A 17,556-nucleotide genomic window follows, 5' to 3' on the forward strand; every position below is an offset into this window, starting at 1 on the left:
CTCTTTCTCTCTGCTCTTCTCCCACTTATGCTCACTCTCTTTCAAGGTAAATAAATAAACTTAAAAAAATTAAAACAAAAAATTAAAAATTAAAAAAAAAAACACAGCAGCATTTTCTCATGGGATGAACTTCAGTGTTAAATATATTGATTATGCCTTCTATGCCAGAGACGGCCCTCCTCCCCCTCCCATGCCCATCACTGAACTCCTCCCACCCCACACGACCCAGTGAGATTTACCCTTGTGGGTGTCATAGCTGACATTCCCCAGCAGCCATTAAAGGAGGACAGACCTAGACCCTTCTTGAACTGGAAATTAGTGTGTTTCTCAGAGGAGCCGATACCTACTTCCTGGTCCACCCTGGAGAGTGTGCCCTTCCTCCTGCCTCCTGGATCCCATCCCCTCTTCCTGTAAATCACCCTGAGCCCAGAGAAATGTAGGAGGAGTGGGTCAGACCCAGGTGTCCTGAATCATTAAGCACACTGGCTCCTCCAGGGGCTGGCCAGACTCTCTGAGCTTTGACAGCAGTGAAATGTGACAAGAAAGTAAATATCCTAGTGCCCCAGTTATCCAGAGGTCAGGCGTCCCTCAACCTCTACCTTCTGGAACTCAGTTGTGAAGCAGGAAGGAAGCAAAGCAGGCTCGAAGCAGCGGAAACAACCAGTCACAAAGCAATGCACTTTAACTATGTCTAATTGACTCTTAATTAACACACACTCCTAACAAGCCCATTTATGTAGACTCCCAGCCCACAACAAATTAAAAGCAGAAAAGTAGAGGGGGGACGAGGAAGGAGGGAAGAGAGATTAGCAGTGATCACACTGAAGGCAGTAAGAAATGATGGCAAACAGCCTGACATCAAAGGAAGAGATAAAAACAAGCCCCTGAGAAACAGTCCCAGAATTAGCAAAATCAGCAATCCACAGCCATTTATATCGGGTCAAACGGCACAGCACATCTGTTACCGAACACATAGTTCCTGCTCTAAAAGCCGTGACAACCTGCCTGAAGGAGGGAGCCCAGCGCTGAGAACACAGGAACCGTGGCCCGGTCTCCCCCTTCCATTCCCGCAGCCCCTAGAGGGCTCGGGGATCTCCTGGGGAGCCTGTTGTAAACTCAGAGCCTGGAGCCTGGGCCCTGCCCCTGGAGATTCTGATCAAAAACGTCCAGCTCCTCAGGCCAGCCTTTTCACGAGGCCTCTCCCACTGGGATGGTGACTCAGAATTACACTTTCAAAAACAGTGCTGACTCCTTCACCAAATTGGGATATGGTTTAGGCAAGTCAATTATTGCTCTGGGTCTTGCTGCTTCCGCAAAAGAAAAAAATCTAGTATATCACCTCTTAATTCCCTTACAGGCCAACCCGCTAACAGCATATACTAGTTTTATGATTAACTCCCAGGCAGCTGCTGACTAGCCAAGGAAGTGTTCATGATGACAACAGACTGACTCCTTTTTAAAAAAGGAGGCCTAGTGAGGCACATGCCATCAGTGTCTCCCACCTTTCTTAATTGCAACACCCTGTCAGTAAAAATCGGGGGGGCACTCACTTTCAGTAGATACATATTTTAATGTCTTTGTAATCTGTGCATGCTCTGCTAAACTAATATTTATACCATAAAACATACACGAGATAACAAATTAGAGGTTCTGCTATTTTCTTCACATACATCACTCTGAAGACCATTGGGATAAATTTTAGGACAAATTCTATTCAACATCCAGAAGAATATGAGCGATTTTGAGGGCACACTTTGTTTTGCTTGTCATTGTGGTCTCAGGGCCTGGCATGATTCCTAGCTCATGGTTTAGGAGTGGTTATGAATGAATGAATAGAAAGTAGGAAGGGAGGGAGGGAAGAAGGGAGGCAAGGAAGGAAAGGAAAGGAAAGGAAACGGGAAAGGAAAGAAAAGAAAAGAAAAGAGAGGAAAGGAAAGAAAAGGAAGGAAGAGAAAGAAAGAAAGAGAAAGGAAGGAAGGAAGAAAGAAAGAGAAAGAAAGAAGAAAGAAAAAGGAAGGAAGAAAGGAAGAAAGGAAGAAAGGAAGAAAGAAAGACTTTGAAGTGACGAAGCCTCAGTTATCAGGAGTCTCTGTTTATATGGAATATCTTTTTCTTCCATGGTCGTCAGCAATGTGACTGAATACGGAAAATAAAGAGTGAAGTTGAGAAGTATCATTCATATTTGAGGAAACTGCCTGTTAGAATTTAGGGAGTATGATCAATATTTATGAAGCTCAGAAAGCCCTCTCTGGGGCAGAATGACTCACAGTTCATGAAAAGGTAAAAGCGTTGGTTGTTCTGTAACAGGTATGTATTAAATACCATATGTGTCCAAGACGGGGTTCATGTGTGTGTGTTGCAGACGTTCTTTAGGAAGAGGCGGAGCTTTCCTTTTCCAGATATATGCCCTGTTGGATGCAATTCATCTAACTTATTAACTAATTAATTAATTGTTGGGGGAAACCCAGTTGTATTCTTTTAATGTACTTTAAAAATTGATGGATACTAGATGGTTCTTTATGCAAAGACAGTTTAAATCCCATTCTTCCATAAAACATGGTGTGTGACTTATGTCATATGAAGAATCACTTTGCAGAGCCCTACAGGTGCACACCATCAGCATTCTGCTTGCTGAAGTGACCGAGGCTGAATTACAGTCATCTGCCTGTTGGTCATTGACATGGCGATCTCCTCAGTGAGTTCTGACGATCACTGGAAACTGCTGGGTCTGTGAGAAAGAATTATCTTGGGGAGGAGAGAGAAGACCCATCTTTGAAGAGATGGAAAAGGTGACATATACCTAGTGGACTCAGTCCAGTGCTTCTCAAACTTTCTGGTCTTATGACTCCAAATTATTGATGACCTGAGAGAGCTTACATTTATAAATATTAACTATATTAGAAATTAAAATAGGGACGCCCAGGTGGCTCAGTCGGTTAAGCGTCTGACTTGGCTCAGGTCATGATCTCAGGGTTCATGGGTTCAAGCCCCGCGTCAGGCTCTGTGCTGACAGCTCAGAGCCTGGAGCCTGCTTCGGATTCTGTGTCTCCCTCTCTCTCTCTCTCTGCCCCTCCCCCGCTCACGCTCTGTCTCTCACTGTCTCAAAAATGAATAAATGTTAAAAAAAATTTTTTTTAAAGAAATTAAAATGGATCTTTAAAATACAAGAATACAAGAAACACAAGAAATCCTCACGTCATGTAGCTTCTAGAACACTACAGTGTAAACTCTTAAGAGAACGAAAGTGAAAAAAGCAAATAACATTTCAGTATTATTATGACAATAGTTTTAACTGGATGAACCTACTGGAAAGGTCTCAAGAACCCCCAGAGGTCCCTGGACTACACTTTAGGAACCACTGGCTCAGCCCATTGCATAGCAAAAGCCCGATGCATGCACACTCTTGGAAGAAGCTGTCAACCAAGGTGTAAGAGTGACATCTGGCTGGTGAAGACTGAGGAATTTCTTTTGGATGGAGGCTCCGTTGGTGGCAGCTGGTGGCCCACCAAACTGTGGCAAAGCACGTACCGTGGTGTGCTGGATGTGAAGGATACGGTATTTATAAGAATGACCTTTTCACCTCTGAAATATTTGGAGCTGTTGACCTTCTCTTCTTGACATGATCCTGGACATGGTGACCCATGTTCCTGTGAATTCTTTGCGGTGACCACCTCTGGAAATCATTAGCTCCTGGGTGTGGGTGAAGAATGCCTGGGGGTGGTTCTTCTAGGGCTCAGTCCCCGAGTTCCCTAGCAGTATGCTTCTGAACTGAGATCTTTCCATTTCGGCAGGCATTTTCTGCTGTGTCAGAAACAGGGTAGAAGAAGTACTTATTCTCTTGGGCAAATAGTTAGTGCTTTGTTATTTAAATTGTAACTATACACAGGCACAAATATTTGTTGAATGAATGAAATATGAAGCAGGAAATCAACTGTATGTATTAACCATGGTCTTAGAAGGGCATTATCTCTTTCTGGGGCAAAACGGAGGCACAATCTTCTCTCTTGATAGAGAGAGGTTGGTCATTTGGACATGGGTCAGGGTTTGTCACAGTGTAAAATAGTGAGACTTCTTGTTCAGAAAGCAAGAAAAAAGGGGCATTAAAAGTACTAAAACAGAAAATATTTTCTTTTCTTCACAGTCTCTTTCTTAACTTGTCATGGTCTTTTTTTATTTGCTGTCTGATGTCATTTTAAGTAAACAAAAGTTAAAATTTTAAATTATTAGCATGAATTATACCATTCATCTTTATAGCGTGGAATGCCAGTTTTCAATGCGGATAGAGGAACACTTAACCTGTCTTCGAAATCACTGAAATTATACAATTTGTTTTTCATAGTGCGTACATGCATATGAATTTAATTCTTACCAGAGCAGTGGAAACACTTCACGAAACTAACCCCATTGTTTTTATTTCACTTCTTGAAGTGTGCGCATTCTACCACACTCTGGAAGCAGATGGCTTCCATAACATGCTTACCTTGTACTCAGTTTGAGTCTCGCTAAACTCCAACACATGCCGGGTCCGCTGGAATGCTGTGCCCGTGAGGCATTGCCAAAGCTGTATGTGAACAGGGGAGCAAGGAACGGGAGACACCCATGCTGTGCACGTCTCCTCCACTCACATGCAGACTCCCTTGTCCCATTGCACCTCACAAGTTCAAGGATAAGAATTTTATGAATGTCAAGATGCTGATATCTGTCATTTAACCAAGCAAGGGACCCTTCTGAGCATGGGCCTGCTTGACAACACAGGTCACTTGGCCACCGGGCTGACCTGACTTGGGGCGACGGTCCCGTGCTGAGAATGGGGGCTCATTTCGGCCGTAGACCTGATCTTGGGTTTCAGTGTGTGCACAGCTGTCACTAGGGTAGGACGCCCAGCATCCCACAGGATAGTACTCTTCCCACCGGGCCAGGAAGGTTGGACAGCAGCAGAGGGAACCAAAGATGGTCTCTTGGGGTGTACGAAGAAAATGATTGAATTTATATCAACAGAGCATTATATGTAGATAATCTATAAATCTATATTGGTGTTTGTGCTAAAAAATGTTTTACTGAGAGGAATGCCTGAAAAACCAGTTAAAGGGCACCATCCCAGAAGACAGCATAAACAGTGAGTCAAGGGAGAGAGTCTAGGGGCTGAGGAGAAGCCCATTTTGATTATTTGGCAGTGGCTTCCTAAAGTGGGTCAGTCCATACCCCCACCCCACCTCCCCATGGTAGGGGATGATAAGGCCCAGATGAGTTCCAGCCAGACAGGTGGGACCTGAGTTGGTGTGAGCCTCTTGACCTATAAGGGGAGAGTCCAAGTTGTATCCATGGAGGAGAGCCTAGGATGAAGCCAGGGGCATCACTGGCTCCTGTCAGATGTCCACAAATAAGAGAGACTGAAAATGTAAGTCAGAACAAGAGAAGCCAGGTCAGTAATAATAACTTACGGAGTTACATGACATTGAACTCACTATGAGGCAGCTCTTCTTCTTCCCATTTCGCAGATGAGGGACTGGGCAGCCAGACATTGAAGTGATTTGCTGAGGGTCACAGAGCTAGCGATGACCAGGTATGTCTCTTTCCCCGCCCACCTGTAGACTGCAGCAGGCTGAGCAGAAATACCTCCATGAGGCAGGAACTAATATTGTTACCATCCTCGTTTTACAGACGAGGAACCCGAGGTTCCGAAGAACGTGGCGGTGACCAGATCTTGTTCTGGACAGAAAGTTGGTCGTGTGGTCCATGGCGGGGTCAGCTTGGGGCAAAGTCTGGATGCCAATTCCCATGGCTGAGATGATGGCCAACATCCTGTTCAGAGTGAGCTCAGTTGCCTCAAGGGTTGGAGGATTCTAAGGGAGGAAACAGTAACCCCTGGTTTTAGAAATGGGTGGACACAATCTTCAGCCGCGGGACTAGAAATTATAAATTCCATTTACTTAATCTTTCAAAGCAAGCTCAAGGGCATTAAGAATCACTTTACAATGATCTCTTTGGTATTTACGATATCCCTAAAAGGTAACAAAGCTGCTTTATCTCATATTTACATCCAAGCAGAGCTAGGGAGCAGGGGACAAGGCCTTCCCACTGTGATTGAGAGAGATGCTGTCCGGCTCCAAATCCCCGCGCCGCTCTGACACGAGGCTGCGTATAAGGCAGCTTCTCACTGTCCTTCCATTTCTCGTTTTACCTCATTTGGTTAAACCGCACAAGCTCAGTGCTTGGAACTTCCGTTTTCTTATCTTGAACATCATGTGCTGTTCCAGCTCCAGCCAGCCACCCAGGAAGGAAGCATCCTGTTCCTTTTAAACAGAGGGCCCGGCCGGCCACATGGCCACGCTGTTGACAAGCTCTGTAAGTAACATTATCTCCATTGCCTTGAAAAGATCTATCAGAACTGGAAAGCGCACAGAGTTGGAGTTTAATAGTTATTTCTGGTCTGCTTATCTCACAATCAAATATGAAAAAGAAAACCAGAAGCATGAGAGGGAGGGTAAGGACAAAGGGGGCAAAGAGACAGAGAGAGAGAGAGAGAGAGAGAGAGAAGAAAGAATCAAGCATGGGCCTCTTTTCTTATCCATTTTCAGTTTTCCTAACCCCAGTCCTGACTGAACAAATTAATACATCAGGTCTCTATCCATGGTCACACTTGTTGGGAACCTGAACCATGTTGATGTTTTATTGTGGTCAACTCGTTGTTCAAATTTCTCTTATATGCTGATCATTTTTAGTATTACTTGAAAAGATGTTCTTTTTTTTTTTTCTCTTTTCATTTTTAATGCTGATAACTTGATTAAGTATTTCGTTAAATGTGGAGATGTTGCAGTACATGCCCTCCTTTGGGCTGGAAAAAAAAAAGACATTTTCATGGCAAGTTCTTAATCCTCTATTTTTATTTTCCTGAGGTTTCTGGTTTCTCAGAATCTATGCTTTAAACAAGCTACTTCCTTTTGATTTACACTGCAGAGAATTTTGAGAAGTTCTAAGTTAAATGGGTAAAAAGCATTTCAAGTGGTGCAAAAATAGTTAAAAATGTGACATGGAAAAACGCCTGAATCTATTTTACTTAAAAAGTTATGTCAGGAATTAAACTGTGAATTGGGTAGAAAAGACTTCACGCCCCGTTTCTCTCTACTGGAAGAAATTTTAAAGTATCCATTGAATTCTAGACGATGAGGGTCACGGGAAGTTCATGAGCGATCTAAAACAGCACGCGTGCCTACTCATTTTGGCATCTGAGTTATTTGCACAGGTACAGAGCATAATGTTTCAAATAACAGTTTTACTCAGAAAACTTGATTCGGTGCAACTGGAAAGCTGTCGGTGCAACTGGAAAGCTGTCTAGCTTAGTTAGCTCTTCCTCAACCTGTTGGGCTCTATTCCTCTCCCCAACCTAGAGATGGGTTTATTTCTGCTGCTGACGTTCAGCACCTGCTTGCTTAGAATTCCTCTTTCTCTCCCTTGCTCTCCTATCGTGTCTCTTTGGTCTCCCGTGGCCAGTCTCTGAGAGTGGGGATGAATGTTCCAGCAAGAATAGTAGCTGGTACTTCCTGAGGGTTTTCCCGGAGGTTTTCGATTTACCTTGACCTAAGCTCTTCAGGTATACTATCTCCACCATGATCTTGTGAAGTAGTTCGGTGAATACCCCCATTTCAAGGTTGGGAAAACTGAGACACAGAAGTTATCAACTGGTGAAAGGTGTGGCAGGATTTCTGCCCGGGTGGTCTCCTTCCGAAGCACGTGCTCATGACCAAATATTACACCCACCCTGGTCCCCTGGCATGAAAAGAGAAGGGAATATAATTGTTAAGGGGGGTGAGTAATGAAGGAGGGCACAATGAAGGCTTGTGGGCTGGAAATGATCTGTTTCTTGATCCAGGTGTTGGATTTGTCAAACAGAATATTTATGCACTTTTATGTGTATGCATTACACTTCTCTTGTATAAAATAGAAAAGAGGAAATGGACACAAAGAATTAAGGTATATGTATATCACCAATGGCAAATTGAATACAGACCTTGCCACTAGGTAACTTTGGAGTAACGACTTGATCTCTGTCTGGGTCTCAGTTTACTCATTTGCAAAACGGGATAGATCATTCCTAATTCACAGGGTAGGATGAAATGGTGTCCTTTCTATACCGATTCAGCAGTGAAGGTAATCATGGTGTCCAAGCTGGTTCAGAGAAGGGAACATTGGGCTTCACAGCTAGTAACTAGGGTCCTTCTTCCCAAATAAATAAAGTATAAGAACTCAAAATCCAGATCAGGCGTGTTTCTTCTCCAGGTGAAGAGCTCTTCTTTTCACAACAAATTGTATGACCAGATCCAAGGTCAGCCAGTCTGACACTAATAAATTCACTGGCTACCCCTGTTCAGGAGGTGCAGACTTTGGAAAGCATACGTTTTCCTGTCTATGGTGTAAATCTTGTGTTCCAGAAGTAAACAGCTCAAATGAAAATGAATAGATCTATGTTATTTCCTAGCATTTGCGACAAAGGCCAAATTCCAAGGAGAAGCAAGCGAGGAAAGAAAACAGTTAAATTTCTTGGACAATACGAGTGTTCCTGTATCTGCCCATCGGCTTGACGTGTTTCAAACCTGTGATATCTGAGATCTTTGTTTCCTTCTTTTGTATTCTCCATCACATGGAGCTAGCCTGCAAGCACTTCTGAGATGCCCACTGTGTATACCCTTCACCGTGCCCTTCCACGCCCGACGTCCTGCCCATTCTCATTTCACCAACGGTCAGCACTGCTTGCCACAATCCTGTCAAAGCAGACAAATTAAACATGCCAGGTGACATATGGAAGAAAAGACTTTCTGATTTACTACGGAACTGTTTATGGATAAGAGTTATTTCTCTTGGCCTGGTACCTGCTCTCAAGACTTGATCACATTTCAAGGCACTGCTGCCATTTACTCGAATTATTCCGGGTCCTCAGATGTTTGCGTGCACATGGCTGTCTGGGTGCGTGTGCATCTGAACATGGTCCAAATCCTGCAGCGAGGTTGTTGATTGCAAAGTGCAAATGAAGGGAAATTTAAGTCTTCCTCCCATCCTCACTTCCCCCACGTGGTGATTTTAAGCATCAGGAGGGCTACCTCGGTAGGGAAAAGGACTTAGGGTCACATCTCAATGAAAAAATAAATAAATCTTTAGTTTAGCGTGGACGAGTTTGAGAACATTGTATTTGTTTGGAGATGCGTAGAGAAAGCTCTGTTTCCTCCACCGATTTTTGTTTGCAAATAGGATGCTGTCGTGTCTATTTCTTGTGGTGTCGTTCTTTATAAGAAAGAAAACCCTAGCGGTATGGGAAGGTCAGAGTGGGGGTGATCGTTCTCCCTCTAGCTTTTCAGATGTCACAACCAGATGAAAGATAATTTAAGAAGCCCAGCCCTGGGTGATGGGTCTTGCAGAACTGCTTGTCTGTTGGACCTGGAAGAAAGCTTATCCCCAGCAAGGTAATTTACGACAGAAGACAAGCTCAGCTCCCTGCAGGCAGCACCACCAAAGTCCTCTGAAAAACTCCTGCTTTATTGGAGAGAGCTGTAAGGCTGAAGACAGGATGACTTATGGCTTTCCAGTGGCTTTCCCCTTTCTCCTCTTCCTTGTTGTGATTGTTATTTATTATTTGTGGGCAGGGATGAGAGGGTTCACTTTGCCAACTTTTGAACCCTCTCTAAATTCATGGCTCTGAGTTTTGAACCGTCCCTGAACCTTCCTGCATTTGAGTCCCCTGCATTCTGCAGCTTCCTGATGTGGACAGAGAAAGACCCTAGAAGGGTTTATTTTAAAAGGTGGAAACAATTCCTTAAACATCAAATAGCTCTTTTTTTTTTTAAAGCAGCCCATTTTGATGAGTCAAGTGTAAATGAATTGAAAACATATGCTCCAGATCTTCCCCCACTTTATGCAGCAAGTTCATGGCTGAATTGCTAATAGGGCTTCACTGGATTCAGAGTTGAGATGAAATAACGGGGCAGGGGATGGGCCCAGACACATTAGTTCTCGTGGTTTCTACTGCTTTGTTTCTTATTTAATATAAAATGGGCTCTAGTTGAGCTCTGAAAGCTGGAGAGAAGAGGAGGAGACATTTATAAGTAGCATTTTGCCAAGTAAGAGATCTGTATTAGGAAATAGTGCATTTTGGCGAAGGATTTAAATTCTTGGTTTAATGACTGTAACATTAGGAGGCAGAAAGAACTTTGAAACCTGGGCCGTCTAACTCTCCATTCGGTTGAAGCCCTTCTCATCACCTTCACGCCTGCAGCTAACTTGGCGCTTCCTTCCCACCCTTCAAGTCCTGTCCTTAAGAACCCTGAGAGGTTATTTGGGTCTAGTGCTTTCTATGGCCAATTGCCTTCAATGTGTCTTTTTGAAAATGTGCCCTGCAAATGTTGACAGCTCTAGCAAGGCAGCCTGGGGTAACGTGGAGGACAGCCTAAGAAATCCTGCTCCTCCTGTGGTCCCCGTGTTCAGGGGTGCCCAATGCCAGCCTCACACTGGCGTGGCGGCATAGCTTTTGGGAATCAGGGAGTAAGAAATGTGTGCGAAATGCATATCCTGGCAGCTGGACAACAAATGCTCACCGGATGCCTACAGGATGACCCCCTATAACGTGTGTTCGGGACAGAGTGGCCCCGAGGCCCCAAACCAGACAGAGCCACACAGGGCATGTTGACTTTTGCCGCTCACATTCTCCATACGTGCTTGGGAAAAACACTTGCCACGTTCTATGTGTCGGCCGCGTTTCCCCACCTGGCAGAGACGGGCTCGCCTTTGGCCACCCACGTTGCAGGGTGGATGTGGAGTGAACGAGAAGTCCCACAGAGAGCTTAGGGATCCCTGGTTTAAAGTCAAGCACCCATACAAAGTACCAGGCACTAGTAAAGCCTACTTTTGGCATCAGAGCTGGATGCTCAGGGGAAAAGTGGGTACGTTTTGCATGCCGTTAGCAAGCAGCTCAAAACATGCTTTCTAACTTCTTTGTGGAGAGGAAAACACAGTTGTTACAAGTTTACTCTGTGATGACAGAACACGCTGAAAAGGAACCGCTAAGAAACCCTGTTCGTCCAGCCTGGGCCCTGGGTCCCGTGGCCAGCTGGGAGTATCTAAAGTGGGCGTCCTTAGAGAAAGCAGGAATTCTCTTCCACCACAGACTGTTGAAACCTCCCCATTCAACTGTTTTAAAAGCTGCAGAGAATTAAAAATAGAAGCTTTTTGGAAGGAGGAGAGGGTCCTATGGGGGCACTTTGTTTGCTTTGGTTTCTATCTCTCTCCCTGGAATGCACTGGAAACCTGGAGGAGCCAGCACTCAAAGAAGGCTCGGCAGAGAAACGAAACCCCCTCACGCCGGGATGAAGGGTGAGGAGCCCTTTCTGGGTTCTGGTTTTATCATCATTTCTGTTTAGAGTAGGAAAGCAATAGCCCCCTTCTTAAATTCAGCTCATGTCTCTTCTGAACGGTGCTCCTCCTTATTCAAACATTATATGGCCTAGAGCTTCAATAGGTCACTATTAAAAAGCTAATGGTAAATACAGACAAACACTGCCAGTTGAATGGATGACTGTCCCCCAGGTGGTAAAAGTGCCATTCACGCATAGGATGTGATGATTGCAAATGGCAGCCACCACAGTCAAAATAGTTGATTGGGTGGGTGTGGGGGGTGCGCAGAAGGACTTGCGTTTCGAGGAGGGGCATTGTATGAGAGGAGGGGGAGGGGATTGAAAGGCAATCTGTAGGCCACTGGGCACTGATTTTAGTCCCTGGGGTCCTAAGAAAATGGGGAAGAAGGTCTTAGGTTTTGGGTTTTAGGGTAGCCTTTGGCTTTTCTCTCTCTCCCTGTTTCTCCCCCTCTCTGTCTCTGTTTCTGCCTCTCTCTCTCTCTCTCTCTCTCTCTCTTTTTCTCTTACACACACACACACACACACACACACACACACGGCGCTATGGCTTATTCTCCTGGCTCAAGTTATATAAAACACCAGAACTACACTAGGAAAGGAAGAATTCCAAGTGTTACTCCAGAACAATCTGAAATAAAGTTTTTTTATGAGGGATCCCAGTGGGTTGTCTGACCCCCGGACTTTCATTCTTTTCTCAGAAACCCCTGTGGGGAGAAGTCCCAATAAAAAGCAGTAAATAAATAATAGCGATTTGGAACATGTTGGTTTAAAGAGGGAGGTTCCCCACACCAGCCCCGCTGTGGCCCCACAGAGAAGTAGGGGCTCACTTCTATTTCCTTCTTGCTCCCGCCCACCTGGCACGGATGCAGTTCTGAGGAGGTGGTGGGCGTGCTGTGGAGATGGGCCTTTCCCCCTTCCAGAGGAAGAACTCTGAATGGGATCTGTTTGTGCCCAGTTAAGTTCTATACAATACACAAGATGCTGAGGTGGATATACCTTAGTGACTCCCTTGCAAAGAAGAAAAATGTCTCCTGTCTTTCTTCAGTGGAAGAGGGATTATGAGAAATGTCCCTCCTCTCTTTGTCTCACAAGGGTGATATGAAAATAAAAAAGTTAATGTTTTTGACGGGCGCTTTCTCACTCAGGTGACAAGCAAAGCAGTATTATGTTTATTATTATGGTTATCGCCGTGTCCCCTGTCCCCGAGTACACGTTGCTCGCTCTCTCTCTCTCTCTCTCTCTCTCTCTCACATCACAAGGGTGAGTATGGTCTCCCCGGGAAAAGACAACAGTACAGACTGCTAATGAGAAAATTCATGGGGCCACACCAGACAGCTACTTCAAATTACAGTTTCCCTAGGCGCTGATCACGCTTTGTTCCAAAACGAGGAAATCTGGGAACCCGGCTACCTTGAAAATAATGATCTGGACGCAGAAAGGGCTGAGACAGAGCTAAGTGTTTTAATTACTATTTTGAAAAATGCAAAACCTAGCCAGCTCATGAATGTTTGATTTATACAGACCTGCGCTGTCTGGTCACCACTGGCACATGTAGCTAGTAAAACATTTGAAATGTGGCTAGTTTGAATTAAGATGTGTTAGGGGCGCCTGGGTGGCGCAGTCGGTTAAGCGCCCGACTTCGGCTCAGGTCATGATCTCACGGTCTGTGAGTTCGAGCCCCGCGTCGGGCTCTGTGCTGACAGCTCAGAGCCTGGAGCCTGTTTCAGATTCTGTGTCTCCCTCTCTCTGACCCTCCCCCATTCAGGCTTTGTCTCTCTCTGTCTCAAAAATAAATAAAACGTTAAAAAAAAATTGAATTAAGGGGCACCTGGGTGGCTCAGTCGGTTGGGCGGCCGACTTCGGCTCAGGTCATGATCTCACAGTCCATGAGTTCGAGCCCCGCGTCGGATTCTGTGCTGACAGCTCAGAGCCTGGAGCCTGCTTCCGATTCTATGTCTCCCTCTCTCTCTGACCCTCCCTTGTTCATGCTCTGTGTCTCTCTGTCTCAAAAATAAATAAACATTAAAAAAAAATAAAAAAAAATTGAATTAAGATGTGTTATAAGGGTAAAATATACACTGGCTTTTGAAGGCTTGTAACCAAAAAGAAAAAAGAAAAAAAAAGAATATAAATTACCTTATTAATTCTTTTATATGTTATATGTTGAAGTGAAATGATTGCATACATTTATTAATCATTTTACTAAAATTAATTGTAATTATTTCTTTTTCTTTTTCTTCTCTAAATTTAGTGTATGGTGGCCCTCCCCTGTAGTGGCCACCAGGACATTTAAAATGACATGCGTGACTGAATTTGTGGCTTGCATTATATTTCTGTTGGGAAACCCTAGTATGGACTTTATTAATAGACAGTGGGGGGGCTGCTATCTGGAATTCAGTATTTCTTCCCCAATTCACAGTATCAGGATATGATTGACCTGAAAGGACTCTGTGGTGATACACAGGGTCAGGAAAAATTGAGAAACACTTCGTGACAGATGGAAGAGAAGTTACTGAGTGTGATGCACTCGTGTAGTTATCTCCACTTTTCATTGTTTATCCAGCTGTTTTATACTTCTGCAAGTTGTAGAAAGCTGATAATAATGAAAATAATTCTTATCTATAGAAATGCAAATTACTCGTGTCTGGTAGAATGTAATTGATCATTGCTCCCTGGAGAGACCCTTTTGCCCTTCTATGCAAATTCATCTCAGCATTCCGTAGTGCCCATATATGTGCGATTCCTTGAATTTTGACCCAGTGGCAACATCTTACTTGTTTCCTCACGAATTAATGAGTTAAAAAAAAAAAATCTTTGACACAAGTTCATTTTGTATTCGTATGAGAGTCATGATTTTATCTTTTAAAATAATCTTAGAGGATTTAGGAATTCATAGCCATCGAGATTAACACTATGTCTTTCCCTCCTCCCTTAACCCCCAGCCACTCCCGTGGCCCCCATGGTGGGATTACTGAAGCCCCGAGATGGGATAGACAATGAGTTTTCCTATAGAAAGTGTTTTACCTGACGGCTGCATAAACTCTATTCGTACATAAAGCAGGCTAAATTGTGGGTTATTCTGAATTTTGTGAGCCAGACAGGGAATCCTTCCACCCAGTGGAATATTTGATTCTAAGAGAAGACATGCTTAGTTCCAAATAATGAAAGAGAAATGTAGCATACAGCATATGGGTAGGGGGTACACTGTCCTTCCTACCTCTTTTTTTTTTTTTTTTTTTTTTACCTTATTGTCATTTTTTCAACAAGAACTGGTTTCCTTCAAAGCAGGGTATGACGAGATGACTCCGGCACATCAGTGTTTATTTCACATGCCCATTTATTTCTGTGAATAGAATTGACTTTAGCAAACATGAGCAAACTAAAAATATAAAATAGGTGATTTCTCACACTCCTTTCTACAAAATTTGCAAATACTACACTTAGAATATATATATTTTGTTTCTTTTCCTTATTTTTTTTAAAAGAAGTTGGCTTTTATTAGCAGAAAGATCATTAAATTTTGTGGGAATTGGCCTCCAGCATTTTAAGTTTTTACAGAACACGTGAAAGTTTACTGGTCTTTCACCAGCAGAGACGCATGATTTTTATACATCTGTAATTCTGAAAGGGAAACACTCTCCCTACAAATGCAGAGCAGTCCACTTATAAATTTTACGTTTGTGGGCTATTTTCTTATATAAAGCAGCCACCTTGGAGACTCCACTTAAAGTACAATTAAACAATATTCTCACCTATATAATCTGCCCATATGTAATTATTTGCTTTTTTGGTTCTTTGGTAAATAACACAGGAGGCTTTGTGGCATCAATAAATCCCTTGACCCGGGTATTTTCAAGACTATAACTTGGTGAAAATGAAAACCAAAATATGCTTTTTTATAATTTTTGGTTGTTTGAAATTAATTTTTGATGTTTAAATTGGCCGTGTGATGCTTTGATTTTATTATACTAAGAAATACTTTTAAAAATTGTTGACAAAGAAGAGTATGAATTGATGCAACTATTTACTTGAGAAAGACAACATCTTTCAAAACGTTGATTTGTTTAAATGAAAACCTTTGCTAAAATTTAAAAGGTCTTTATGTGCTTTGACATAGGTTATAAAAGTTTTGATATATCTTAACTCTTGGTAAAACGGGTAAGAGATGCTAGCATATTACAGCTCCCATCATTCTTCAAAAATATGAGAACGCTATACTTAAAAATAAAACCTAGGTTTCATTTGCATGGAAAATCTGTTTCTTATGGAAGAGATTTAGTCCTAACTCATTTTCTGCAAAGAGGAATTACTATATGTTCTACTTCTTTTCTTTATCTGGGGGTTTCTCTCACTGGGATGGTTCTCTAGGTTGGTTTTACTTGTTTCTTCTCTCAGAAAGATCGTTACAGCAGTGACCAACAGTAAAATAAACAGATAGAGAGATGCAAAGATATAGGTCCCTTCTGGAAAACAAAGAATTGGAGAATCATTGGGGAAGAGCTTTATTTTTTATTAACCTGATTACATTTAAAAAGTTAACAGAAGGGTGATGTCTTTGTCATCTGCTGTGTATTCAGGGCTAAAAAAGCTTTGGAAAAAATAATTACTATTTATCACATATGACTATACTAATGATCAATACTATTGATTACATAAATTATATCAGGAGATACAGAAGTACTTCAGTTATTTGTAATATGAAGTTCAGGCAATCCATGAAGTGCCTTTAGTTGTTGGGCAAAGTTTTGTATTTGCTTTTATCTTAGAAGACAGATCTTTATCAAAATTTCAAAAGTATCCCTGACCATCCCCCTTCCGAAAAACTTCAGAATGCTTAGCTAGAAGGATTATAACAGCAACTGCTTGTCTCTATAACATCCAGATGAAAATGAAAACTTTTAAGATCATCTCATCACTCTATCCATACGCTTCCCAACTCAATCCAGAGATTGTAATGTGCATACGGATTTTTGGCAGTGTGTAACTTTAAAAAGATACAGTCCTTTAAATAACGTGCCATCTCAGGCTCCTTTTCTCCAAACTCAGGGATCCTTTCTGTTGAGCATCATACCTGCTTGTCTCCTGTTCCCAGTCTTTCCTACCTTCTCCGTGTGAATTAACCAAAGGAAACCTTGTGGTGCACCTGACCTACAGAGGTGTGGATAATTCTGACCCCATGGGTAAGCAATGCAGTACTGTGATCAATATGTGTTCATACAATAGGTCGTTGTCAGGAATAAGCTATTAAAGGAACAGTGTGTTGTTGATAAGGGGTTTTATTAATTTAGAAACTCAGGACTCCAGTATTTTTTACAATAACATGAGCAAGAAAGTGATGAATCATTTACAATCAACCATGACGAAGGTGATAGTGTCAAAGCCTATTTTTGCTGGTACTGTTCCAGAAGTTTATCCACAATTGACGCCAATTTCTCATTCTTCAAAGTTTCCCTGTATCCTGAAATAGAGGCATAGTTTAACCTGAAGGAGAGCAGAAGTTGAAGGAAATTGCAAAGTAACATTTGAATAATGAACATCTTGCCAGGAAAATGTGTCTGATCTCCAAGGAAAGGGCGTTGGAAGAGATGCAAGATGGCGGGGGCGGGGGGTGGATTTTCTCTGACACAATTTTGAGTTCTTTGACAGCAATATCTTTCTGTCTACGAAGCATACAGAAGTACGTTCAAGAAGCGAGGAAGTCCTAGAGACATGATCGGAAAGAAAACTGCAGACAAGGAAGTTGTTCAAACTAGCTCACTTCTCGTCTCGGTGTTTTCAGAGTTTTCCCCTCATCCCACACTAATGACAGGCCCTTAGGAAAGACAAACCTTTTCCAGATGCTTCGGTGCATTTACTGCCTTTTTTTTTTCTCCTACAGACAATAATAAATAACTTTCAATTAGGACTTTACATTTAAAAAGCATTTCATTTTCACAATAATCCTTTAAAGTTGTTGTAATAATTACTATTGTTATTATGCTGATTTTTATAAATAAGAATACAGAAGTTCAGACTCTTTTTGAATCATCCAAGTAATAGGTGGAGAGGCAGGAATTTTTAAATACAAACCATCCAACTTCAAATTCCCTGCTTTTCTCCCTCCTTTTGGAATGACGCTGGGGGTAGAATTAGATATTAATCTTTCAATAATTATGTT

General features: G+C 42.6%; 1 long non-coding RNA gene across 1 annotated transcript in view; it reads left to right on the forward strand.

Moving 5' to 3' along the window:
* Positions 1 to 5,692: 5,692 nt before the first annotated feature.
* The window catches only part of LOC121028601 (uncharacterized), a 29,798-nt gene continuing 17,934 nt past the window's right edge, over positions 5,693 to 17,556 (forward strand). Inside the window, exons 1-2 of the long non-coding RNA XR_005789341.1 lie at positions 5,693 to 5,811; positions 6,258 to 6,345. This is a non-coding gene — a long non-coding RNA (uncharacterized LOC121028601). The remainder of the gene's footprint in view (positions 5,812 to 6,257; positions 6,346 to 17,556) is intronic.

This window comes from Herpailurus yagouaroundi, unplaced genomic scaffold, assembly GCF_014898765.1.
Source record: "Herpailurus yagouaroundi ecotype Mexico unplaced genomic scaffold, PumYag 100, whole genome shotgun sequence".
In the NCBI taxonomy this organism is placed as follows: Eukaryota; Metazoa; Chordata; class Mammalia; order Carnivora; family Felidae; genus Herpailurus; species Herpailurus yagouaroundi.